Source organism: Xenopus laevis, chromosome 6S (genome assembly GCF_017654675.1).
Source record: "Xenopus laevis strain J_2021 chromosome 6S, Xenopus_laevis_v10.1, whole genome shotgun sequence".
In the NCBI taxonomy this organism is placed as follows: Eukaryota; Metazoa; Chordata; class Amphibia; order Anura; family Pipidae; genus Xenopus; species Xenopus laevis.
In genome coordinates this window covers 103,952,101-103,979,635 of record NC_054382.1, presented here as the reverse complement: position 1 = coordinate 103,979,635, position 27,535 = coordinate 103,952,101, and the positions used below count along the sequence as shown (strand labels likewise).

Sequence of the window (27,535 nt, the reverse complement as noted above, 5' to 3'; positions counted from 1 at the left end):
CAGTCATTTATCAAAAGAGCCGATCTGAAAAACCACAAACAGGACAAAGTTGCTGAAATCCACAACTATGACTTTTTCATGTTGTCGTAGAAAAGTCAGCATTGAAAACACCCCAAAAACCAGGAAGAAAAGAAATATCTTCCAGTTGTAAAAGGGACATTTGTGTCTCTCAAATCCTAAATGAATCCTGGGTAAAAAAATGGCGCTTGGAAAATTACTTGTGTCCAGAATTAACCCTGGCATTAAATAACTATGCAGTGACTTTTGCCGGATATCAGGGACCGGCTCACAAAAGGGGTAGTGGGATATAGAGCAACCTGCTGTGCCCCAGCCTGACTTGGTTCCTCCAGTGCTTTTTTAAACAAAGGTTTTATTTATTCATGCTGATAAGTGTGTTTTCCTACAGTCAGAACTGGCAGTGTCACAAGTCCTGTGCAGATGATCACCTACAAGTGGACTTTAGCAAGCAGTGTCATTTGGAACTCTAAATTCACTTTTTTTTACATCTAAAATACATATTCCAGTGTTTAACATAGATACAAAATAGGTGAAATGTATTTGAATGGAAGGGAAATTCCTCACTGTAACATATTGTTGAGTCTGAAAGCTTCTGTTTTATTTTGGGGGATAAAAATCGTTATTGCCACCAAGCTGACAAATAGCGGCATTGAATAATTGACTCTTGGTTTTTTTTGCTAAACTGGTCATGAATGCTGAAACCATCTGTTTTTCTGGACGTTTGTCAGGGTGAGTGTGGCAGAGGCAGCTGTCTGAAAAGGGAAGCCTTGGATGATGAACCAGCCTATTGTCTCAAAGCAATTCGCTTATATTCACTGGCTCTACCCAGGCGTAATGTACAGCAATCAAAAACAAACCATTGTTTATACCAATCATATTGATCTGAAAAGAAGGTGGTAGGCTGACCCCTTTGTACATCCAAATAGTTATGAGCAAGAGCAGCTGCATGTTTCCTCATTTGTAATCTGGTACAATATACACATGAAAGCTAGAGGGCTCTCTGCGCCCTTTTAGGGAAGAAAAAAAGGAAACTGTGAGCTAATTCATAGCAGAGAACCACATAGGTATTTAGACTTACAGCCAACAGCTCGCTCTTATTTTCCTGACATTTGTTTCATGATACAGGTATGGGATCTATTATCTGTTTTTAGGTTATTTCCCTTTTTTCTGTAATAATAAAACAGTTCCTTGTATATGATCCCAGTTAAGATATAATTAATTCTTATTCTTGTACATGATCCCAGCTAAGCTATAATTAATTCTTATTGGAGGCAAAACAATCCAATTGGCTTTAATTAATGTTTAGTTAATGTTTTACGTATGGAGATCTAAATTACGGAAGCATCCCTTATCCGGAAAACCGCAGATTTCATACCTTTACCGGTTATTTCAAGAGCAATGTTCCCATAATGTGCTCTGCTTTTTTTCATTATAACTAGTGATGGGCGAATTTGGGGCGTTTCACTTCGCAGAAAAATTAGTGAATTTCCAGCGAAATTCGCAAAACGGCGGCGGCGTCTTGTTTTTGACGTGCATTAGTGATGGGCAAATGTATTCACCAGGCCCGAAGTTACGGCAAATTCCCACGATTCGCAGCTGGCCAATGAATTCGACCAATAACTAATTATAACATATACCTGGAAAGACCAGATATTTAACTGGAGGATTGCTGTAGATGTAGTTTAACAATGTATGAAAGTGCTATCATAGTTGTGTAAATCATGCAAAATCTTCAGAAATTCGGGGGAATGCCTGTAAGTGAAAAATCTGGTAACGCCCGATAAAATCGGGGAAGTTGACAGCTCTATTAATATCCTGTTAATGATATCCTTATAATTGGTTCTCAGTGAATTTGTATCACAACTCACTGAAACGTGTGTATAATAAAAAATAATATACCCCCTGTTGAAAAATATGAGTATATTAGAAGTCACCTTGGAGTTCCATGTTCTGTATAAAAGCTCTCAGCCTGTGACCTTGTGCCTTTATATGGTCATGGAATGCCTTGGTGACTTCTTTTAGTATCCTTATATCTTACAACAGGGTGTACATTACTTCATAAGTATCTTCAAAATGGTTAAGAAACTGAAATGAGTTGGTGTTTTTTTTTTATTGGTCATTTAAGCCAACCGGTAGTGTTGTATGATGATGAAAATGTTAAATCTAAAGTGCTCAGTTAAATACATTCAAGTGCACTGAGTTTTTTATTCTGTGCAAATTATTATTTGGCTAGATCTCCCTATGGACAGAAGAAGGGCAGGCGGCCTAAAATCGGGCTCACACAGGATGAAAAACAAAAACTTCTATAAACTCCTATAAATTCATGCCTCTAGGGAATACAACTGAGATATTATTTAGTCTGGGATATTATTACACCCCAGACATTTTAGTGCTCGTTTACGAATCCAGTGCCAGGTACAGAGCAAATTGCTATGTTTTTTTCCCTTTAATGCAACATTTTCCCCAGAATTTCAGTGTGGGTACCCGCTAACTTAGTGAAGGACGAATTTATTCACCAGGTGCGAATTCATGGCGAATTGCTGCGATTCGCCACCGGATAAATTCGCAACTACATTCCAGACACGCCTGAACTGTGAACTTAACTTTGTGAACTGTTAATTTATTTGCACAATTCTAAAGGTTTACACATGTATATATCCAATTTCTGCCAAAATATTGCACATTTCATTTTTACATATTTATTGTGTATCTTTATGTGCCTTTTTGTACTAGCTGGAGCCACGTTGTCTTGTCTCACTGTATATTCGTATACTGCTGAGATGACAATAAAGTTTACTTTGACTTTGACTTTGAAAATGTCGCCAAAGACGGACGCTGGCATCCAAAAAAATGTACACTGGCGTCAAAAACGGAAGCCGGCATCAAAAACGAGACGCTGGCGGCGTTTCAAAAATTTTCCGCCATTTAGCGAATTTCACTGGAAATTCGTGAATTTTTCTGCGAAGCAAAACGCCCCAAATTTGCCGATCACTACGCGCTAAACAGAGTATGCTGCTGCTTGCACGTGATTCCCAAATGTGGATGCCAAATAGCTTTCTCTTTGGTAAATCAGTGCAAGTTAATTCATGTGTTTTCTGGCACATGGCATCAATGCTATTCACTGGGTGCTAATTTTTTTGTAAATGTTTGGGCCGTGTTAATTCCAGAGATCTTTTGGATCTATGGGACCTGTATTTTTGGCAGAGGGTATTCAATTTACAGCAGTTTGAACTGGCACACTGGCACTAGCGATGGGTGAATTTGCGCCGTTCGCTTCGTGAATTTTGCGCGAAATTCGCGAAACGGCGAAACATTTGCGAAACGGTGCCGGCGTCTCGTTTTTGGCGCCGGCACCCGTTTTTGACGCCGGCGCCCGTTTTTTCGAATTTGCGCCTGGCGAATAAATTCGCCCATCACTAACTGGCACCCCTATAAGGTGTTTTATAGCAAAAAGCTGTGCATCTACTGCCATTCCATTCTGTAACACGTGGTATTCCATTGGTAGAGTACTTCAAGGACATAGGAGATACATATAGATAATATTACAAGAGCCCTCTTTGGGGCCTAAGCTATATTTTTAGAGGGTAATTATGTTATTGCATGCGATCTAAATATGTATGAGACTTCATCTGTTAACATCAAGTGTTTCTACTTGTCTTTGTCACATCATTACATGACTACTAATATCTTTACAAAAAAAATGTAATCTACACAGCTTAATGAAAGAATTAGTTTATGGAAGACATCTTTCATTAAGCAATTAACGGGTCTCTCTAAAAATGCCACACAAGCATATGCGCTTATATTTAATAAATATCTGTGTGACGACGCAATTAGATTGGCTGCACCTTGGCTGAAATTGTATTGTATAGACTGTATGCAGTTTGGCCACAAAAAGGTGGATAAATGTTGACAAGCTTTAATGACCCTTTGCAGTGTGAGTTCAAAGAGATTATATGGCTGAGTATAATTCATGGAGTGTACTTAAATTGGATTTTATAAGGCTAAAAGGAAAACTGCAACCTGTAATCAGGTTCAGATTTATAATATGACTAGTTCAAAATTTTACACTTGGAGTGCAATTTGGGTGTCAGTAATTGACATAAATATGTGGCAAGAAAACTGAGCTGCCCAAAATGCATGAGTAACTGTTGTAAGCAAGAAGCCTGTCACACTTTGATGTACCGCAGAGATGGGTATACCAAACCACCTTCTGCCTTTTAACCTTTTTTAAACTGCCATCAATCTATTAACTCGTATGAAATAAATGGCATGATTGTGGGTGAGGTTGGGCCACATCTTTATTGATTTGTAAACAGACCTTTGTAAACATTTAATTTCAATAACAGGTCATGTTATAGAGATTTTTGTTAAAATGAAACACTTACAATAAAGAACAAAAATATAACACTATTCTTTAACTAACATCAAAAACTAACAGCAAGTTAAATTAGCTTTGAATCAGTTCATTTGTCATGCCCACCACCATCCTCCCATTCCACCCATACGAGGATGGCCAACATCAAAGTCCACCCCTTTGTCCATATTGACCGCCTCTCTCCCCCACACCCTCAACAATCCCAACAACACTTAATGGATAGCCAGTTTCAAAGGCTTTCCCCACCCAAAAAAAGGAGACCCCTGAACCAAAGCCCAAACAAAGAGGCACGGCTTCCGCCATAATGAAGACAGCAGCATAAAATCAAAAGCAGACAACCAACGAAAACGCCTATAAACAAACAAAAGGGCAGTATCATTTTCTTGAATTAATATGATAAACAGAAATACAAAATGAGCCTCACTATAAAAAGGAATTTTCCCACGACTGCTTTGGCCCAAGGTTCAACAAAGTAAATCCCCTCCATAATGCAGAGGCATACAAGGAGTGAGCTGACTCTAAAGACCTGATGCACCATAGTTTTACCATTATAGATTTAGCAATGCCCTCGGGAGTTATTATTATTATTTATTATTATTATTAACATGTATTTATATAGCGCCAACATATTGCGTAGCACTGTAAAGTAAATTTGATTATACAACTAAATCACATGAATTATATACATAGAAAATATGGAGTTACATACATCACAATCAATACCGGTACAAAAGGTGAGGAAGGCCCTATGCAAAAGAGCTTACACTCTAAAGGAAGGGAGTAATACACATGGTGTGGGAGTGGGCAAGATTGAATTAAGTGGGTGAGAAATGTGGTACTGTATGTGGTGTTGCATTTGGTAGTTAAGCAGAGTGAGGGTAGGCTTCTCGAAAGAAATGCGTTTTAAAAGATTTCTTGAAAGCAGAAAGGTTGGGAGAAAGTTGGACAGACCGTGGGAAAGAGTTCCACAGGAGGGTTGCAGTCCTTGCGAGCATGTGAGGATGTAATGAGAGAAGAGTTAAGTAGCAGGTCAGTAGAGTTACATCTGAACCAAAAGTATAACGACATCAAACATGCCATAAATGGTACTTATATACTGTTATCACCATGTACAATGCCATGGTCATGTTTGTGCTGTTTGGCTGACACACCATAGGTAGGGTTGCCACCTTTTTTTTAAATGAAAACGGGCAGGGGGTGGGCCAGTGACATTGGGGGGTGGGCGGGTGATGTCAGGGGCAGGACTGATGATGCGATTGGCTGATCGCCATGTGATTAACTTTAATGTCCTGTCCGGATTTCCTAATTTGGAAATCCGGACAGGAGGTTTTCACCCAGACAGTCCTTCTAAAAACCAGGTCTGGGTGAAATCCGGACATGTGGCGGCCAGTTCAGCATAGTCTAATGTGCCATGTCGTGGAGCACATAGAACTCTGGATACCTGAGAGCGCTCGTTCTTTGCACTCTTCTTTCTAAAATTACATTTCAAATTTATATGTGGCTGCCAGAATTAGTGACCTCCGGCAACTGGAAGGCATATTCATTGATAAAATATCACGCTGGAGAATCACTTCAGCCAAACTGTGATCCTTTTATTTGATAATTTGCACTAAGTTTTGGTATTTAAGTAAGTTCATTATATCAGTATAATTTGCCCAGAAAATGTGTGGTTTGTAATTGTCCCTGTGCATGAAAAAAGTTGGGCAGCGCTGCATCTAACAGCAGTCTCACATATCCCATAGTGACATTGATTGACCACCCTTCCCATTGTTAAAATGCTTGTTATTTTGGCAAAAAGATGAGGTTGCATTATGCTTTCTAAATGTAATAAGTGGATAGTTTGCAGAAGTGGTGATTATTTGCTGCTAATACACTTCTCATTTTGGTTTCAATATTGCAATATGTATGAAAATAGAAGCTTATTATGGTTATAGCTAGTAAATGACTCAAGAATGACTTAAGGTGGCCATAGACGTAAAGATTTTCAAAAGATCTTTTAGTTATCATAAGACCAAGCTTATCTTGAAATTATCATTTAAATGTACAATTTGGCCATCAACTAAAAAGACCATTTCAAGAGATATCATCTAGTTGAAGTGGTTAGCTGCCTGCTTGGCCCTGCAAACACTTGGACAATGGATACATTTCAATGTGACCGATGAAAATTGTCTAACCTGGTGATCAATTTTCTGACCAATGTCAGATGAAAAGTAGTTAGACGCATGATCACTTGGTGCCCACTAACCTCACGATAATTTGACGGATTTGTCAGATCGCACAAGAATTGGTCGTTCAGGAGAGAAAAATCTTAATGTCCATGGCCACCTTTATACCTCTGTGTTAGTGATGGGCAAATTAGGGGCGTTTCGATTTGCCAAGAAAATCGCGAATTTCCCCCGAAACGGCGAAAAATTCACAAAGCGGTCCCGGCGTCTAGTTTTTGACACCGGCAAATTTTCACTGCGGTTTAGCAAATTTATTCGCTGGAGGCAAATCGTGGGAATTCACCTCGAATTCGAATAAATTCGCCCATCACTACTCTGTGTGTGATTTCATATTGTAAAGTGAAACTGGCAAGTGTGCCATAAGCTGAAAGCAGCCGAAATTTGGCATTTTATGCAAATCCTCAGTTTAAACTTTTGTGTGAGAAATCTTTCTCCCCCCCATCGCTGGACAGTGATTGGCTGGAGATGCTGTTATCTAAGCCACACTTTGTAGACCTCTGATCTGAAGCTAATGAATGTATGGGTTATTAATCAAATTCAATAAGCTGAAAGAAGCCAAATACAATTCACTTACAATTGAGATTTTACCCTTTTTTAACGTTAATTTAATGAGCTGAAAATTTGAATGTGAGCTTTGTTCATCTGTTGCTTCCGCTCAATTGCAGTTTCACCCTGGAAAGACACAAAACAGATTCTCCAGGCTTATAGCCATTGTTGGATTCAAATGAACCGAACAGGGCCTTATGTTTGGGGGAAAAAAAGAAAGGAAAGTAAAGAAAGAGAAACTTAAACATTCCATGTTATCAGTCTGCTTTCAGTTTCATTAGTTCTCCATGAGCAGAAACATTAACTTTCAATTCTCTCGCATTCTGCCTGCAGTGCATAAGTGATGGCAGGAAAGCCCAGTCTCAGGGAATGTATTTGATATGGGGCGGCAGTTTATTTTAGAATCTTTTGTTTTTCAGTACAATAATGTATTCAAAGGATGAGTTGTGCTAAAAGTGCACATTGTAACATAATATATGCAAGTAGGCTTGTCTAGAGTATCACAGTATTGTTTATTGAATAATTTAGCTGTTACACATTAAAACCTATTTAAACATCGCCTTACTTATAAGGGGAACTTCACAGAACATAAACTTTGAAAATGCTGTGCCTAATAGGTTTTAAAACTTGTGCAGGCTTTGGAGAGGAGGCACAAGGTTGGGCTACCCATCAGAGATCAGAGATGGAGAAAAGCTTATGGGTGTCTGCAACTTATAAATAAATGCGGGAAACTGTAGGCTTTTTATAGAACTTGTTCTTGTCTGAATTACTGACACCAGGCAAATTCAAGAGGAGAGAAAGTAAATTGTTGCATTAGGGGGCTTCTCATAGAGTTCACCAGATTAATGAAGGGATTGAAAGTGAAAGCCAAAAAAAATCCAACTGTTTGGCGCTTTACTGTGTTTAAGGGGAATTTTACTTAATATTAACTTTAAACATGTTGCTCTTCATTGGCAGGCCTAGAATTAGACAAGAAATGCAGGACGGTTGGGGTATGCACCTCAGAAGAAGACAAATGGCACAGATTTGGGGTGCTCAGTCTTCAGCCCTCCAACCTTTATTGAACATACTGTTCATAGACAGCAATACAATGTTTTACTTCAATGATGCTTCAGGTCTGGGTCAAACCAGACAAGGCCTTATCTTCAGCTGCATAGTGTAAGTTATTTGTAGATTTGTTTTTCTGAAGTGACACCATTAGCCGCAGCTAGCTGTCACTGTATATTCCTGTAAAACAGAACTGTGCCAAACAAATTGTTTTTGACATTTAGTACATGCAAGTTGCTGAGAGTATAGTTCATTCCATTTAGCTTTGTATCCATTGAAAGACCAATCACAAAGTTCACATTATGTTATTCACTAGGGAATTAAATGTAGGAGAGTCTATTAAGTGTACCCCCAGTTGTATCCAAATACTGATACAATACTTTATAAGTGACGCATTGTAATTTACTGCCATTTATTAACGATATTAATCATTAAAGGGCATGTAAAGGCAAAAATTTTTACTTTCTTTAATGAAAAAGAAACCTACCTCCAATACACTTTAAAAAATGTGAACCGTTTTTATAAGAAACCTGACTGTATGCAGTGAAATTCTCCCTTCATTTACTGCTGTGGATAGGAATTGTCAGATGGTCCCTAACTGCTGAGCAGGGAAACAATCATACTTATGAACAGCAGGGGGAGCCCCCGCCTTACTTCCCAGCCATGCAGAACTCAAGCAGCTTTGTTTATGACGATCCCTAAGCAGCACAGGCTACACTGAGCATGTGCACAGTCTTAGTCTTGCAAAGATGTATAACAAAGTTATAAGATGGTGACCCCCTGTAGCCAACTTTGAAAGCATAAATTATTTGTTTGATTAGGCTTGTGGTGCAGTAAGTTCATGTTTATATTTAGTATACAAAATACAGCATTTCTAGCATTATTGTATTTTAGACTTAACATGCCCTTTAATCACACCAAACATTGGCAGTCATTGGCACGTAAAAAACGGTGTATGCATTTTCAGCGATCTAGCAAAAATCCAGAGTTAAAGAAAGCAGCCACTTGAAAATGCTATGGGGAGATATGGCGTTTATTCATTACATTTTTTAAACACATTTCTATTCAGAATAACATCCACCAGATCTTACTTTCCACTTGAATTTTTCTCATTGACTTTAATGGATTGTGTGACGTCTGAAGTAGTGAAAAATAGCAGAATCAAATCTAGTGTTGATATAATCGCCAATTATTTTACGCAAATCTTTACACTTTTTTTCCACGTTCGTTGTTTTACACAGCTTGATAAATAAGGCCCCTGATTGTTCCAACTTGCTGAAACTGCTGGAGCTGGGATCTGAATGCTTGTGACAAAACAAGGCCATCTTTCAGCAGCCCTCTTTCTTCTTATTTAATCCTGCCCCAAAATCCAGAATCCCAGTCTTGCCCGGTCTGATACCTGTGCCAGTTTATCCAAAAGTACCATGTTATTGTGCTCCATGATGTGGTGGTGCTCGGCAGAACTTAGGCAAATCGCATGCATAGTGGAAATATCTGAGCAATTATTTTTCATGCTGAGACAAATCGGTCCAGCACAGAAAATATATGATTTAATCCTAAAGCATGGGTAATGTTTTACTGCTTATTAAAATGTGCCATTAACAGACACATTTGCTCCTAAATATGCTATCAGTGGACCTATTCTGAGCAACTTTCCTGGTCGTTCTTCATTTGTATTGCTCGTCTTTCTATTTAGTCCCTCTACTATTTACCCACCATGCAGACTACCACATTTATGCCTGTTTGCTAGGCTTTTATAAGGCATAGCAATGAAATAGTTCTAATTGTGCAGCTTTAACGATTCCTGTCCTAAAACGGCTAATTATTAGTAGTGGTTATGTAAGTGATTTGTACACAGATTTGTGTAGTAGCTTCAATACTGCTGCAAGGCTGTAATTAAATAGCATGCTTCTAATAACAGATTCAGGCTTCATTATATTGGTAGCCCCACAGCATGCCAAGAGTTATCAGGTCCTGTCACAGTGATAACCTTTCCCATGCCTTAAAGTGACAGCCAACCACTAGAGCAAAACTAGGACTGCATTTGTCAATGCATATTAAAAGGCTGTATTTGTAAGGATGGATTTAATATTGTAATACACAATAGTACAGGGCCATGGGTTATTGTGTACACTTTAGTCTCTGATATTTCTGGCTAAGCCTTTCCAAACCAACACCAATGAACTTCCAACAGCAAACTAAATGGAAATAGTATACATGAAGTTGCTACTGTCTATATCCTGCTGCTGAGGTTATTCCACATACAGATGTCACTGTATTTATACTACCATGTGTCCTAGGGACATTACATATAAAATTGGCACTATATTTATCTTACTATGTGCTCTGGGATATATAGAATTAACCTCCCCAAACCCAGAAATCACCCTCTACCTATGAGTGGGAGACATTTTTGCTTGGCCAGGGCATTCTCTATAGTTGCAGAAATAGCAACAGTACTCCTAGTTAGTGATGGGCGAATTTGCGTAGTTTCGCTTCGCCGAAAAATTCGCGAATTTCGCGCGAAATTCGCGAAACGTCGCCGTTTTTTCGAAAAAATTTTTTTGATGCCGGCGAATCTTTTCCGCGAATTTTCGCGGGCGTTTCGCGAATTTATTCGCCTGCCGCGAATCGCTCAAATTCGGCGCGAATTTGCGCCTGGCGAATAAATTCGCCCATCACTACTCCTAGTTATTAAAAGCATGGGGTTCCTTGCATATCCATACATTTGTATGTATATATGTTATTCTTTATTGGCTTTTTCACAGTAAATAAAAGCTAAACAGTTCCATTGATGGCCATTAGCTGAAATTGTAGGTGACATAAAGATGAAACAATTAGGACAAATTCTAACCAGGAATTTTATTACATTTTTAGTGGGTTGGATTTATCTGCATAGATTAATTTTAATATGAATGGTAGTAGCCACGTTTGTATGGATTAATTAAAACCAGTTCAATGAGTTAAAGGAACAGTAACACCAAAAAATGAAAGTGTTATAAAGTAAAAAAATATCATGCACTGTTGCTCTGCACTGGTAACACTGATCAGTTTGCTTCAGAAACACTACTATAGTTCATATAAACAAGCTGCTGTGTAGCAACGGCAGAAATTGAAAAAAGACTAAATGGCACAGGTTAAATAGTGGATAACAGATAACATCATTATGTTCTACAGAGCTTATCTGCTGTGTAACCTGAGCCTTTTCTACTTTAAATTGCTGCCCCCATTGCTAAACAGCATCTTATTTACGTAAACAATAATAGTGTTTCTGAAGCAAACACATGCAAAGTGAAGCCTTCTGCACAGCAGTTTTACCAGTGCAGGGCCACACTGTATTATATTAAGCAATGTATAAAAATAGGGGTGTGGAAGCACTCTAAAGGCTAAGTAATAGTATATTTAAGTATAAAGGAAGTGCTAGTTTTAATGCACATTCCCTGGGCCCCTGTCTCAAAAGTAAGTTTACAAAACAGGGGTTTTTAGTTACAAAGTTATGATCATAAAGTTGAAAAGCCACCATACCACGTCAAGGTAAACCCCACATGGCGGTCCCTAACTTGTTTGCCTTTCGGCCATAGTATAAAAAGTCTTACTGCATAGTAGCATTCAGTGTAATCAGTGTCTGTTGAACCTTGGTTTCAGTGAAAAGGATCTATCCTCCCCCGCCAGTATGCGGCTTTTAAGGGAGAGGCATTGTCCAACCAACGCCCATTTTTAAAAGTATAGGGCCCCATTAGTTTAAGGGGGGGTATGGGGTGCTATTAAAAACCACATGAAGCTCAGCCACAGCTTCTGGCAACAATACAATGTATAAAAATAGGGGTGTGGAAGCACTCTAAAGGCTAAGTAATAGTATATTTAAGTATAAAGGAAGTGCTAGTTGTAATGCACATTCCCTGGGCCCGCATACTGGCGGGGGAGGATAGATCCTTTTCACTGAAACCAAGGTTCAACAGACACTGATTACACTGAATGCTACTATGCAGTAAGACTTTTTATACTATGGCCGAAAGGCAAACAAGTTAGGGACCGCCATGTGGGGTTTACCTTGACGTGGTATGGTGGCTTTTCAACTTTATGATCATAACTTTGTAACTAAAAACCCCTGTTTTGTAAACTTACTTTTGAGACAGGGGCCCAGGGAATGTGCATTAAAACTAGCACTTCCTTTATACTTAAATATACTATTACTTAGCCTTTAGAGTGCTTCCACACCCCTATTTTTATACATTGTATTGTTGCCAGAAGCTGTGGCTGAGCTTCATGTGGTTTTTAATAGCACCCCATACCCCCCCTTAAACTAATGGGGCCCTATACTTTTAAAAATGGGCGTTGGTTGGACAATGCCTCTCCCTTAAAAGCCGCATACTGGCGGGGGAGGATAGATCCTTTTCACTGAAACCAAGGTTCAACAGACACTGATTACACTGAATGCTACTATGCAGTAAGACTTTTTATACTATGGCCGAAAGGCAAACAAGTTAGGGACCGCCATGTGGGGTTTACCTTGACGATCATATGATCATAACTTTGTAACTAAAAACCCCTGTTTTGTAAACTTACTTTTGAGACAGGGGCCCAGGGAATGTGCATTAAAACTAGCACTTCATTTATACTTAAATATACTATTAGTTAGCCTTTAGAGTGCTTCCACACCCCTATTTTTATATATTATATTAAGCACTTTATTTTTTGATGTTACTGTTCCTTTAATGAACAGAGTAGCCTCCAGAGACTACATTGGTATGCTAAAAGTAGAATGCTTTATTTAAGCATCTCCTGAATCTTTTAATCAATAATTGGCCTCCTAATAATACCTTAAATGAAGGTTTACTTTAGTAAGCAGCCAGCTGTGGGGCTGATGTCTGCATGGGAGGTGTTACTGCTATCTTGTCTAGTAGTTTGGGGGTTTTCTCAGACAGATATTACAGATAATATGTGTACAAGGGAACACTGCCCTAAAGACACAGGTCCTTCTGGAGCTCCAGACAGATGGCTCTATGAAACATCAGTTAGTACAGAACCTCAGGCAGCATCCATCCTTCTGGCCATGGTTAAAAAGGAGGATGTTTTTGGTTTACATTATGGAAGCGTTAGATTTTACAGAAAGCAAGGCAGAAGGTAGCAAACTAGATGTCATATGGTCTTCAGACCCATTCAGTATGGAGCAATGAGACAAGCTGAATGCATCATATGCCCATCATGTAGAGTCTGCTGCAGTCCCCTAAAATATAAATGCCTCAGCAGAACACTTTTTAGAGCAGCTTGTGTATTGTTATGCAGAAATCCTTTATTGGAATGAAGTCAAGTCAGTGTTGAAGTCTGGGGTGTACTTAAATATAAAAAAAAAAATCTGCAGTAAATAGTCACAAAAGAAACCCAACACATGTTCCAATATTATCCGTTATCAGTATCAGGCCATTGTAAAGTATATAAATTCTGCCTTTTTTTCTGCCTATTTCACAGACAGAATCTAAAATGTTAGGCAGACCCCATGGCCAAGGTAGTTCATTAATAACTACAAAACATTTAATCTATTAACACTTTTCAATCTCTGTAAACTCTTAGCGATTTCTGTATCTTATAGGAGAAGGAAAGGTTGAAACCAAGTAAGCTTTATCAGAAAGGTCTATATAAATACACCAGTAAACCCTCAAAATAATGCAGCTCTGAGTCCGCTGTCAAAATAAACACAGCATTTCTATCCGTCTATTGTGTACACATGGGCTTCTGTATCAGACTGCCTGTATGTAGCTGTTAAATGGACAGCTTTTGCAAAACAATTCACTTGCCCGGAATCTGATATTACACTTTCTACCAAAAAAGTTTATTGTAATGAGATGCCATTTTCTGCGTGGGTTGCTCTTTAATTGATGCTGCTCTATTGAAGCTGTACCCAATGAAGACACAAGACAGATTGTCCAAGCTTGCGGCTATTGTTAGGAGTTGATGAAGTGTACAGGCCCTTATGGTTGAAAACAGAAGTAGATGGTCAGAGCCAATAAATAAAACTTTAAGTCTGATTGCTGAGTGCTTCATTTGAAAAGCTTTCTATTAGCGTGAATCTGTGGTTTTGAAGGACTTGTGAACCCAAAGGCAGCTCACTGTGTTGTCACACAAACGAAGTCAGTCAGACGAGCAGCAATCTGTCCCATCTGATAAACCCAGATTTGTTGAGAACTCAAGATTTCTCTTTAAATATCAGCAGTCTTAATGTCTTGACAGACTGTTAACTTTCCAGGGCTAGAATGCCTCTCACTGGCATTTTATTTTCTATGTATAAAATATGTTTTAGAACAACTATGGAATATTGCGTATTTAAATGCATTGTTTGATCAAACATTTGGGCATGGGTTACACATAGTTTTGTTAATGTGATAGACAGCTGCCTTATTTGGTTATTTGAAGAACAGGGTGACTTCATCTCTGTAGGAAGCAGTGCCAAATGTCCGAATTCTCATGAATAATTGTTAGAGGGTTTACTTGGCTTTACACTGGGAATACTTTTGTTTGCTCAGTTAGAAAATACAAATTATATTTTAGGGCTCATTTACTTCTGAAAATGAGCGCATTGTGTTGAATGGAAAGTCCAATTTTTGCAATTTTGCCCCCCTAATTCCAGTATTTGCATAGTTATTAGGTGGCTGCCACAATCAGGTGCAGCTAATGCATTAAAGTTTTCTAAATAATACTAGAACTTTCATGCGAATGAGACCTAATTGCGCTTAAAATTTTTGCTGTTACAATTTCATCAGTTTCGGTACTCAACATCAAGTTTTTGATCCATCTTTAGATGCAAATGCACTGCTTGAATCCCTTCTCCTGCATCAGTAGGGTACCATTCACTATTTACAAGATGGGCAGGATGGACCAAGCAGCAACAAGGGCATAAATGAAATAGTGCAAGGAGCACTATAAACTGCCCATGGAAATACTAAATTAAATAAAATCCTTTAGCCCACAGGATAAATTTGAATTTGTTGGCTGGTGCTTAATAATCTGTATAAGTGTGTATACTGTACATCAGTGATCCCCAACCAGTAGCTCATTAGCAACATGTTGCTCTTCGACCCCTTGAATGTTGCTCCCAGTTGCCTCCAAGCAGGTGCTTTTTTTTTAAAATTCCTGGTTTAAAGGCAAGCTTTAGCATAAAAAACATGTATACTGCCAAACAGAGCCTCCCATTGGCTGCAAGTCCACATAGGGGGCTACCAATACCAAATCACAGACCTTATTTGGAAGTCAGTGAACTTTTTGCATGCTTGTGTTGCTCTCCAACATTATTTTATACTTGAATGTGGTTCATGGGTAAAAAAGGTCAGGGACCCCTGCTATACATCATTTACCAGGGGGTTATTTATTAAAGTCCAAATGCCAAAAACTCGAAAAATTTAAGTTTTTTTTCCAATAAAATCTAAATTTTTAGTGGAAAAAACCCTCAAATTTTTTGAGATTTATTAAACCCCAAGGATGGAAAAAGTCAGAATCCAAAAATCTGGAAACTCAGACCTACCCAGGTTGTATATAAGTCAATGGAAGAGGTCTCTATCCTATTTGGAAGTTTCTGTGATCTGCACTGGAATTAGCCCAAAAATTGGACTATATCGGGCAAAAATCCAGAAAATGTGGCTTTTCAGGAAAAAAGCCCGAATAAATAGATCGATTTGGGAAAGAACTCCGAAAAAAACATACAATTAAAATTTTTGCTCAATTTTTTGTGTTTGTCCCCGATCTGATTAAATTGGGATTTTTAAATAATAAATAAAGTCCAATCATGCATTATAGTTTGGTTTGACTTTTTTGATTAAAATAATCAGATCATTTCAGACTTTGATAAATAAGGCCCTTAGTGTAACGTTTGTGTATCATTTAAATTATGTGAGAAAAACGAAGGCCATACCATCTGTATTTTTGTGAACTAGTGTATTAGATGCACATAAACAAAGAACTGTACCCTCATCATCAATCATCAAGGTGATAATGCTTGAATGTTTTCAACTTGCCCTGTGGCCTTATTGTCAGTGTCTGTTTGTTGGTATCCTTACAGCACAACTGATGTGAAGACAAACATGTACTGTTGGTGAAGACTAATTAAGGTTTGAGAACCTATGATAATTTTTTACTGAAGGTCACAAACATCTCATGGGGGATCTCATTTGGCCTATGACACACCTGTTGGAAAGCCCCGATCTGCATAATATTACTCTATTTTAGGAACAGCAAAGCAGGTGCCAAATCACTGATTTTAAACACATTATGGTTTGTGTAGATATTTGGCTCAGGAAACACTTGGGCCTCCACTTTGTCTGCAAACTTACAATATAAAATTGAAGCTGGCCTAGGAGGAAGGAGGTACATTGGAGGACAGTTAAGCAAAAATCTGGCCCCAAATCATGTTAAAGCCCAAGAAAGACTTTCAGGAATAACATTACATCACAGTGATCCAATATATTCTCTGATGTAAGAATGCTTAGCTGATTTTTTTGTATTAGGTCATCTGGGCAATTCCCATACACAGGATGGCCTCCAATTAGGGATGGTAACTTCCAAGTATCTTCACACTGCCTTATTCTGTGATTATGGGATCTCTGCCATAGCCTGTATGTGTCAGAAAACAAAAATACCACAAATAACATGACAACACTGATGGGTTGATATGTAAAGGCAGGATATACAAAAAAATCTACTTGTAAATTAACCAGTTGTTCGGAGACTGCAGGATGCATTGGGTTTATTGATGCATGAGTTTCATTCATGGGGCAGATTTATAAATGTTTTAATCTGAATCAGAATCTCAATCAAGTAATCAATTTTTTTTCTTGATCACTAGCATAAGAAAAACCTGACTACAATGAAAATCATGTGGTTCCATTCCTTTTTTACCAATTGGCTGTTTAAATAAAATCTAACATTTCTTGAGTGCTGAAAATGCAATTCCCTGGTTTATTTAAGTTAGGGTTATTTAATTTTTTGAAAAAATAGGATTCGGTATTTATGAAAGAAAACTGAAATATCTTTAATAATGTAGCATGAAACTATTTATCTACTAATAGAATCAGAAATGGGTCAATCATTTCACTCATATTAAAATTATTAGCGGGATCACAGGGAACCATTTACTATAATGGAATCACTTATATAAAATGTTCTCACTGATATGGGAACTGCCGTTTGTAAATTAATATTCATGTTTTTATTGTAGTTTAGGTTATTTATGGTTTAGATCCACCTTTGAGTCTCCTGAGTCTCTTGAGGTAAATGTAGCCTTTATTATATAGTGTGTTGAGAGTATGGCTTATTGCTTGATCAATAACATACGCTTAGGGTTCTGTGTTGACTAAACCGGAGCCTTGTAACTGGCAATTATTTAGCATAGATGTGTTAAAGCGCACTGCATGATAGCCTTCCAGCTGTTATAATTTTAGAAGAAATGGGTCACCCAAAGGTAAGATGCTGTCTCTAATACCAGGCTACAAAGTAATGAGGACATCTGTTTTCATATGGAATTTGACACGCGGTTCCAGAAATTTGATGTTATCATGTCCTGACTTGTACATCATTAGGAAACAGCATTAGACTTTCTGATTGATTGTGACAAGTCCCTGACAGTTTTTGAGGTGAAGCACATCCAAGACAAAGGGCAAACAGAGCCTGCATATGTCAGCTGAACTCTCTCTTGTTGACTTGGAGAGGGAATCCGCTGGCATTCTCTCCTGATGAATTACCACCCCTGCTGCTATTTATGCTAATTATGTCAACTACTTCCTAGTCTTGCTTATAAAGTATATGAGGCTCACTGCCTTGCTCATTTGAGGACAATAATGATAGGTTACATTGACCATTGTTTGCCTTCACAATTGTTAGATTTGTTATTTTTTTTTAAAAAAAAAAGTAAGATATTGATACAAACTTGCAGCCTTACAGATTCCTCATGTTCCATAAACAGTTAATGAAAGAGCAGAGTTAACCTTAAAGATCATTACAAATGGGTATAATGATACAGTTGGGCTAAAAGAGAGCAGCATGTGCACTGGATGTGCAGAATTATCAGATTCCCAGCACCAAGTATTTTGTAAATGTTTCTAACTATATTAGAAACATTTTTTATTTTGCACAGCCTATCTATTTACCCAGTTTTTATGTTTACACTGAACTGTTCCTTTAAAGGGATACAGTCATGCAAAAAAAAAAAGATTTCAAAACGATCCAGCAGAATTCTGCACTGAAATCCATTTCTCAAAAGAGCAAACAGATTTTTTATATTTAATTTTGAAATCTGACATGGGGCTAGACATATTGTTAGTTTACCAGCTGCCCCCAGTCATGTGACTTGTGCTCTGATAAACATCAGTCACTCTTTACTGCTGTACTGCAAGTTGGAGTGATATCACCCCCCTCCCTTCCCCCCCTCCCCCAGCAGCCTAACAACAGAACAATGGGAAGGTAACCAGATAGCAGCTCCCTGGTAGATCTAAGAACAACACTCAATAGTAAAATCCAGGTCCCACTGAGACTGATTCAGTTTCATTAAGTAGGAGAAAACAGCCTGCCAGAAAGTAGTTGCATCCTAAAGTACAGGCACAAGTCACATGACCAGGGGCAGCTGGGAAACTGACAAAATGTCTAGCCCCATGTCAGATTTAAAAATTTAATATAAAAAAATCTGTTTGCTCTTTTGAGAACTGGATTTCAGTGCAGAATTCTACTGGAGCAGCACTATTAACTCATGTGTGTTGAAAAAAAAACAAGTCTTTCCATGACACTATCCCTTTAAGGACCACAGCCCCATGGAATTGAAAGGAACCCATTCCAACATGCCCATAGGCAGCCTTAATTAATCTAGCAAACCTTTAGAAATGTTATCCATGATCCAGTTGCTATAGTTTATGGTCCTTCACAAATAACTCTCAGAAACAAAGGATCTGACAGCAGAAAATACATCTATCAGAAAAGACGGTAGCCTGCCACACACTGGAATAGTACCTTATATCAGTGCACTTTTCAGTGCTGGTCTGGAGATAGATATTACATGCATGGTGGGTAGTGATGGGCGAATTTATTCGCCAGGCGCGAATTCGCGGCGAATTTGCGCGATTCGCCGCCAGCGAATAAATTCGCGAAACTCCCGCGAAAATTCGTGGAAAAAATTCGCCGGCGTCAAAATTTTTTTTCGAAAAACGGACGCCGGCGTCAAAAACGGGCACCGGCGTCAAAAACGGGCGCCGGCGTCAAAAACGAGACGCCGGCGCCGTTTCGCAAATTTTTCGCCGTTTCGCGAATTTCGCGCGAAATTCGCGAATTTTTCGGCGAAACGGCGCAAATTCGCCCATCACTAATGGTGGGGGTTCCTAACAAAGTGAATACGTCTTTACTTGTGCTTTAACAGATCTTAAACTTGCATTATGTCTGCCTAATATATTTTCATTGTTTTATTTTGTGTGACTTTGCGTTTGGAAAAAACAGGGATTTGGGCATTTAGGCACCTGCCACACAGGTTTGTTTCTAGGCCTGAATACAGCTGCTTTGGTTCAATTTCTGATGTGTCTGCACCCAGGGACACTGCATTGGTCTGGGTGCAGACACATGGGGCAAATTTACTAAAAAGCAAAGCTCATTTTTTTAGCGAATATTTGACAATTTGCAGGGACATAGTCAATTTACTAAAAGGCGAAGAAGACAATTCGCTAGCGAAAAAGCTCAGCACAAGTGAAGTTTTGCTCGTTTCACCAGGCTAATTTTCACCCGCCTAAAGATTGTTAATCAGCAAATTTATCAAAGTGTGAACTTTTCTATACGTTTCCCTTTTTGCCAAAGTCTATTTGCCAGGTTCTGGCTGGAGAATTGATAAGATGAAGCTACATCCTCGATCTTATTATGTCAGTGACATCATATCCTGTACTCCTATCCTGTAATCATTAAAAAAGACACAACACTGGCGTTTTTTTCATATATTAATGTGGGATTATGTTTACAAGTTGTTATTGTTAAATATATGTTATTTACACTTTTTAACCATTTGAAGCTTATGCCACATTTGTTTTAGGGTGGGCTCATGTCTAGGACAATAGAGGATCTTGTTTGTCTTTATTTTGCTTCCTTGGACATTTTTAATAATAATAAGTGGCCACTTTCAGCAATTTCACCAACATCATAAATACATACATATGACCATTATGTACCCGCCATTAGTGATGGGCGAATTTATTCGCCAGGCGCGAATTCGCGGTGAATTTGCGCGATTCGCCGCCAGCTAATAAATTCGCAAAATGCCCCGCGAAAATTCGCCGGCGTAGAAAAAAATCGTCAAAAGCGGACGCCGGCTCAGTTTCGCAAATTTTTCGCCGTTTCGCAAATTCTGCACGAAATTCGCGAATTTTTCAGCGAAGTGAAACTGCGCAAATTCGCCCATCATTACCCGCCATGTTTAAATTTACATAAACGGAAGTATGTTAATGAAGTTAGGAAGTAGGAAGAAAGTAATGCTAGAAACTTTGCACTGACAAATTTTCGCTGGCAAAAGTACGCCAGCGTTCTTTAGAGAGACGAAGTTTCACTCATATTCACCACAAAGTAATGTCTAAGGTAGTTGGCGGAGCCTTCCATAGCAAAACTTTGCACATAAGTAAATCTCCCCCATGGTGAGTATATACCAGAGAGTGGATCACAGTGGAGGGGCAGTTTCTTGCCATGCGTTTATATATGTAGTTCCACCCTTAAGGTGCATGGTATGGGCTGCAGGGGTGCCGAGTAGAGGTTATATGCCCTCTCAGTCAGATAATTAGATGGCACCTGAAACTAGAGCAAACTGTAGAGGTATAAATGTTGTGCTTCAATACCTGAAGTTCTGGCTATTCCCAGTGTGTGAGAGGAAGCCCAAGATAGAACCTAGAGGCATGTGGTGCATGAAATAAAGAAACAATGTCTAAGCCTGAGCTTGAGAGAGAAAGTCAGTGAGAAAATGCAGCAGAGAAGCTGTCTTGGAAGTAGCTGTGTGGCCTGGCTGATAGAAAGAAGTTGATCTCTGGACTGTGAGTATCAGGGTACTAACCTTGTGGTGGTCCAATGTCTTGGAGAGAAATTGGACAGAGAGACGGTTATATTTTGTGCTGGTGTATGAACACAAACACACTCTTAATTTGTTTTTTGGGTGGATAACATTTTATTTTTTTCCATTTTTCCTGTCCTTTTCTCTCTTCACTGTTTAAGAAACCCAATTGCCTACAAAAGCTAATCTTCCCACAACTGTTAGTCACCTCCTAAAGGCGACTTCATGTATTTACTAGCCAGCTGTAATAAAGAGCTTATATTCTATTTCCTTAACTTTGGTAAAACCCGCAATGTTTCTTTCATGTCACTGCGTTCCCTTGCTTTCTAAGTTGTACATGATAGGGCAGTGACACAGGGGAGAATTTTGAGCAGTTGCTGTATTTTTTAAATATTTTTTTTTTTACTATGCATAACATGCAGGGGCACATTTACTAAGCTCGAGTGAAGGATTCGAATGAAAAAAACTTCGAATTTCGAAGTATTTTTTTGGCTACTTCGACCATCGAATTGGCTACTTTGACCTTCGACTTCGACTTTGAATTGAACGATTCGAACTAAAAATCTATTTGACCATTTGATAGTCGAAGTACTGTCTCTTTAAAAAAAACTTTGACTACCTACATCTCCACCAAAAACCTACCGAGCACCAATGTTAGCCTATGGGGAAGGTCCCCATAAGCTTTCTAAGCTTTTTTTGATCGAAGGAAAATCCTTCGATCGATGGATTAAAATCCTTCGAACGATTTTTACTTCGATCGTACTAAATGCGGTAAATTCTTCAACTTCGATATTCAAAGTCGAAGGATTTTACTTCGAGGGTCGAATATCGAGGATTAATTAACCCTCGATATTCGACCAATAGTAAATGTGCCCGCAGTGTCTAAACTCTGAGAATCCCCCCCCCCACCACCACCATTACCTTCTACATTATATCGCAGATGACTTACAATTTTGGTCGGGGGTCGATAAATAAAGTTGCAGGGGGACCAGGGTCAGTTTTGGATTGTGATAAACAGGGCCCATTGGGATCAGCCACCCACCACCCAGCAGCTGCCACATTCAAATCCATCAGGGCCCACTGGAATTTTTCCCAGTGAACAATTCCAACCCTGACCAAGGCCACTGAACTCAAGTATTTTAATTATTGCATCATTATGTGCTCTCTGTTGTATGCAGTTTAGAATATTCCTAAATGACTAGTGATGGGCGAATTTGCGCCGTTTCGCTTCGTCGAAAAATTAGCGAATTTTGCGCGAAATTCGCAAAACGGCGAAAAATTCGCGAAACAGTGCCGGTGTCTAGTTTTTGACGCCGGCACCCGTTTTTTCGAAAACATTTTTTTTTAAGCAAATTTTTGCCGTGAATTTTCGTAGGCGTTTTGCTAATTTATTCGCTGGCAACGAATCGCGCAAATTCGCCGCAAATTCGAGCCTGGCGAATAAATTCACCCATCACTATAAATGACCACCGTAGAGGAAAGAGGGTAAAGTTTATTTGCAGAGCTGTCAACTTTTAAATGTAGTCCACCAGGGGACTTGTGGCGTGTACTAGAGTGCTCGCAAAAATTTCCGGGTTCTGTGACATAAGCGGAAGTGAAGTCTAAGGAAGTGACACCACATTGGATTTTTGCCGGCAAATCACCAGAAGTTGTCAGAAATCAGGGGTAGGCGTTAAATTGATGGGAGACCAGGGGACACAGCCTAAAATCTGGTAACTCCAGATAAAATTGGAGTTGACAGCTCTGACATTATGGGTTATGTATTGAGACCTTTGATATGAAGGTATTTATATACTGTTGGCCACATACTGAAGGTAGATCACTTGAAAGTGATGGTCCAAGAGCTGGCTGTGGCTGCTGCTTCAGAACTCTTACAGAGAAGTCTTTTTGTGCATTTGAGATGCAGGTTTGAGTGCACCTAAATGCATCAGCTTTTTTGCATTTGTATTTTTATATTGTTTTGTCTTGCACTTGACACACGTTCATAAAAACACAATTAAGGGTTGCTCTTCAAACTCACAAAAATTCACATAGTTGCATTTAAAAAAAAACCACAACAGTAGATGCAATATATGCATTTTTTTCATGCTCAGCATGCGTTTGTTAACGCATAAAAGACCCTCATGTGTAAGACCCTTAGGCAACAAGCGCCTTACGTGCATTTGAACAAAAATGAAGTCTAAATCACAGATTCTTCTTTCTGTATCCGTTTTTCCAAAATCAATTTAGGCTGTGAATACAGTGTCACGAAATCATAATAACAGTTAGCAATAACAATAAAAAGGACATATATAAAATAAGTCCTTTATATTCTGAGCGCAAGATTGCTTTGCCTCTGTCACGAGATGACTTTTTTTTCATGAATATGTTCAGCCCTTTTCCTTGCAGACTGACATTGCCTTCCACCAGATTTGTCATTCCAACATTTATAGCTCTTTTTAAATTGACTGGGTTTCTTTTAGAATAAAATTCTCTGCGATTGAAACCCCCGGTTACAGGTTGTGTTCTATTTAGGCCTTGATTGAAACGTATTGCTCCTCAGTATCTTTTAGCTATGAAAATTATAATATGGAACAGAGATTAGAATGAAATTATCATGGCCGCAAGGCATTTACTCAGTGGTGGCGGCCGCATAAACCTGGGCTTTGAGAATGATGATAATACATTAGGTTCTGCATGCCTGATATTATTGCTGTACATTATGTATGTTTCATTTATATTATTTCGCACACACCAGCAACGCTGACAGATAGGTAATTACTCTCTGCGCCAATGAACACTTATCTGCAGCTCTGCTGTTTATTGCTGGCAAGGAGCGAGCTTGTCAGTCAAGGTCACTTGTTTGTGTGTCCTCTCCAATACTTTCTCTCAGTTGCTGAACTTACTGAGCTTATTCTACTGCTTCTATAGGTGCTGCTTTAAATCGTCTGAGGCTTCTGCTATCTTGTCCACGTATTCGCTTAGGCTTGTACCTTGCTCTATGGCTCTGCTCATTATTGATGTAGTCAAAAAGCATCCATTTCCGATTGTTTTTGACAAAGTAAGATAAATGTTGGTGTTTTGTTTTTAAAAAAGGCAATACTTAACAAAAAAAACTATATTTATGCCAGAAACCCCCAGGTCCCAAGCATTCTGGCGGTTTTAAAGTTATTTGTAAATGTAATTGCTGATGAAATTGAAAACAGTATCTGCCTGACTGTATGGGGGTTATTTATTAGTCCAACTTTCCTGGTCTGAGTTTTAAAGTGGAAAACCATTTTTTTCATAGGAAATTTATTAAAGTACATGTAAACCCCCCCCCCCCCCCCACAAAAATGTAATCAGTGAACAGTTTCTTTAAAATGTTAAAATACCTGCCACTCTGGTTGTTAAAGGAGAAAGTTCACGGCAGCCATCTTTCGGGTCTTCTTCCGGCGCTTCTGCAATTTCCGGCAATTTTGGTGCATGCGCAGTTGTCGCGAACTGGGAAATTGCTTTAAACTACGAATTCGACACCACACCGGTCTCATTTTCAGATTACCAAAGACCCGGAAGATGGCTGCCATAGACTCAGATTCACGAATCTGCACCAAGGGGTAAGTAAAAAGTTAGGGGCGTTTGCCAAGGTAGCAGCTAAGCTGGGGGGAGGAGGGAGGGGGTGTATGTGGGGTAGGTGGGTAGGGTTTTTTCAATAAGGGGTTTGTTTCTCTTTCAAAAGGTTAAAATTAAGGCTGCCACATTCCCTTAATCACTTAGAAATTCCTCTACTCCTCTAACCCCTTCTGCCCCCTTCCCTCAGGAATTTACTTTGGCTGTTGGCTTATGAGCATGCTCAGTTCTTCTCAGCTCAGATTACTGAACACACCCTCCAGTCTAACAGCCAATGAAGAGATAGCATTGCTGGTTCCCATAGAAACTGTAGCTGTCTGATCCTATTTTTTCTCCTAATCACCTCTCCAGAGCTCAGCTTAACCATTACAGTGCTCAGCCTCAGCAGAACTTTTTATCAAAGTTGTGCTTGTGTAAAGCTGTATTCTGCATTGCCTGAACTTTAAAGCATACATGTCCTGTTTGCCCATATCAATGTTACTCAGGGTCGGACTGGGGGGGTCAGGGTTACTGATGATGTGTCAGAGGAAAAACGGCCACCTTGTGAAAGTTTTGTTTTTAGGAAAATGTGATGGTGCTGGCAAATGGAAGGGGTATATTCAGTACAAATGATGTGGCTTGGGTGGGGAAGATATGCTCAACTTATATACATACATGGTAGGAACATTTAGGCTTTACATGTCCTTTAAAGCCCAAGGCTGCTAAAAGTCCAAATAAAAAAGTACTCCATCTCAAACCTGCTGAGGTCATGTAGAAGTCAAAGGCAGATGTCCTGTTTATAATTCAAAGATATTGTGATCACTGATCCCGGATAGGTTTCGTACAATAATCAGAAGAATTTGTGGTTTTCCGGGGTCCAATCCGAAAAATCATACGATTTGCATTTTTTCATGATTTTTCAAGTTAATTTATTTGATAAATACGGTAAAAATGTGGACGGGAGTTTAGTCAAAGTGATTTTAAGAAAATAGTGAGGAATTTTTCGGATTTTAATAAATAACCCCCTATATGTTCCAACTGCTTCGGACTTTTCAAACAGTGTTGCAGTAGTCTGCTAATTAACAAATCTGAAGGATCTTTGTTGGAGTACCAATACATTATCAAAATATGAAACCTTATCTGCACCCCAATTCATGTAACTGAATATGATTGTAGTCGCATGTTGTCATCTTCTGCAAAGAAAAGTTTGCTGTTCAGTTTTAGTATTTCCTATTTCTATCATCTTTTCAAAATCTGTTATCCAGAAAGTTCTGGATCCTATTGTGTTTATTTATGGCTTAAATGGTTTTTAGCAGACTTAAGGTTTGCAGATCCAAATTATAGAAAAATCCCTTATCCGGAAAGCGCCTGGTCCTCAGCATTCTGGATAATATGCCCCATACCTGTACTATGACTGTGCGTCTTTATAATAGCTCAGTTGAAATGCTGATAATTAAAATGTCTGCTATTTACTATCTTGCAGAAAATTGTATATATTAGGAGATGGGAAGCTGCTGTCTTCTGTATAGGGTGTATGTATTTATTCTCTCTGGCTGTGTTCTTTATCTGTGATTACCCATAACCTGGTGTATATTCTTAACAAGTATATTAACCCTTCTGTCATTGCAGAGGCAGCAGATCAATGTTCAGTTCCACCTTGGTGTATATCATAAAATCCTTGCCCAGATGTGAGATCAGGTTAATATAGAGCATTGTCCCCAGTTGCTACTTATCATATTACAAGGAAACCTCCCCATTCCCTAGCACTAGGACAGAACGTTAATGGAAGGGTCTTGTTAACGTTGGCTCCAATAGATACATAATAATAAGATCCAATCAATTCTGTTCTGAAAAAGAATATGTTATAAAGCAGGACATTGCTATGGGGAAACGTAATAAAGAAAAAAAATGTACAATTAAAAACAAAAATGAGCATTTAGCAATGCATTGTTCTTGAGTAGACAGTTATGACATTGGGGATTTGAACCCTTTCTGCAAACCTTTCCTTTTGTTACATCTCCTTACAGTAAGCCAAATGTGGCTTGTGCCATCAGCGATTGCTTACTGATGGGGGTCAGTCACCCGAGTAACAAGGTAGCATATCACATTTTGGCCTGGAAACAAACAAAATAGAAGGGCAATCAGAAAAATCAATTGATTTGATTTCTTTACTTATTCACTTTGCAATGTGTAATTTCATTGGCAATATCTTGAGCATTTCTGCTGAGTGATCTGACCAACTTCTCTTTTGTGCCAGAAAAAAATCTATCTCATGAATTATTTACTGTCCTTTGACTTGGAGAAGGTATAGGTGCCCTCACTTGCACTACTACTGTTTCAGCTGGACAAAAGACAAGATGCATTGCATTTTCACACTTTATTCCTGAATTATGTGTGTGTTATTCTACATTCTAATTAGTAATTAGTAATTAGTTGGGGGCGACTTCTGCCCCAGATAATCCTCGTTTGTGCTATCTATTGGGTGTTTATATAGGGAATTAAAGCCCCCCTCCCATATTTGTGGGGCTTACCTCCAGACTAGCTTCCTTTTGTATATTTGTATGATTTACTGTATGTTCCTTTTGTAATATTTCCTGTTTATATTCTCAGTGGGGCACATTTTACAAATAAAAAACTCACTTTTTCTTCAGGTGTGGCTTCCATGCTTGGGTCCTGCCAAGAAGCCTTTGCTACCTGCACTGATTT

General features: G+C 38.8%; 1 pseudogene; it reads left to right on the top strand.

Annotated features, from left to right (window-relative positions):
- Positions 1-24,796: 24,796 nt before the first annotated feature.
- LOC108719735 overlaps positions 24,797-27,535 on the top strand; it is a 45,754-nt pseudogene continuing 43,015 nt past the window's right edge.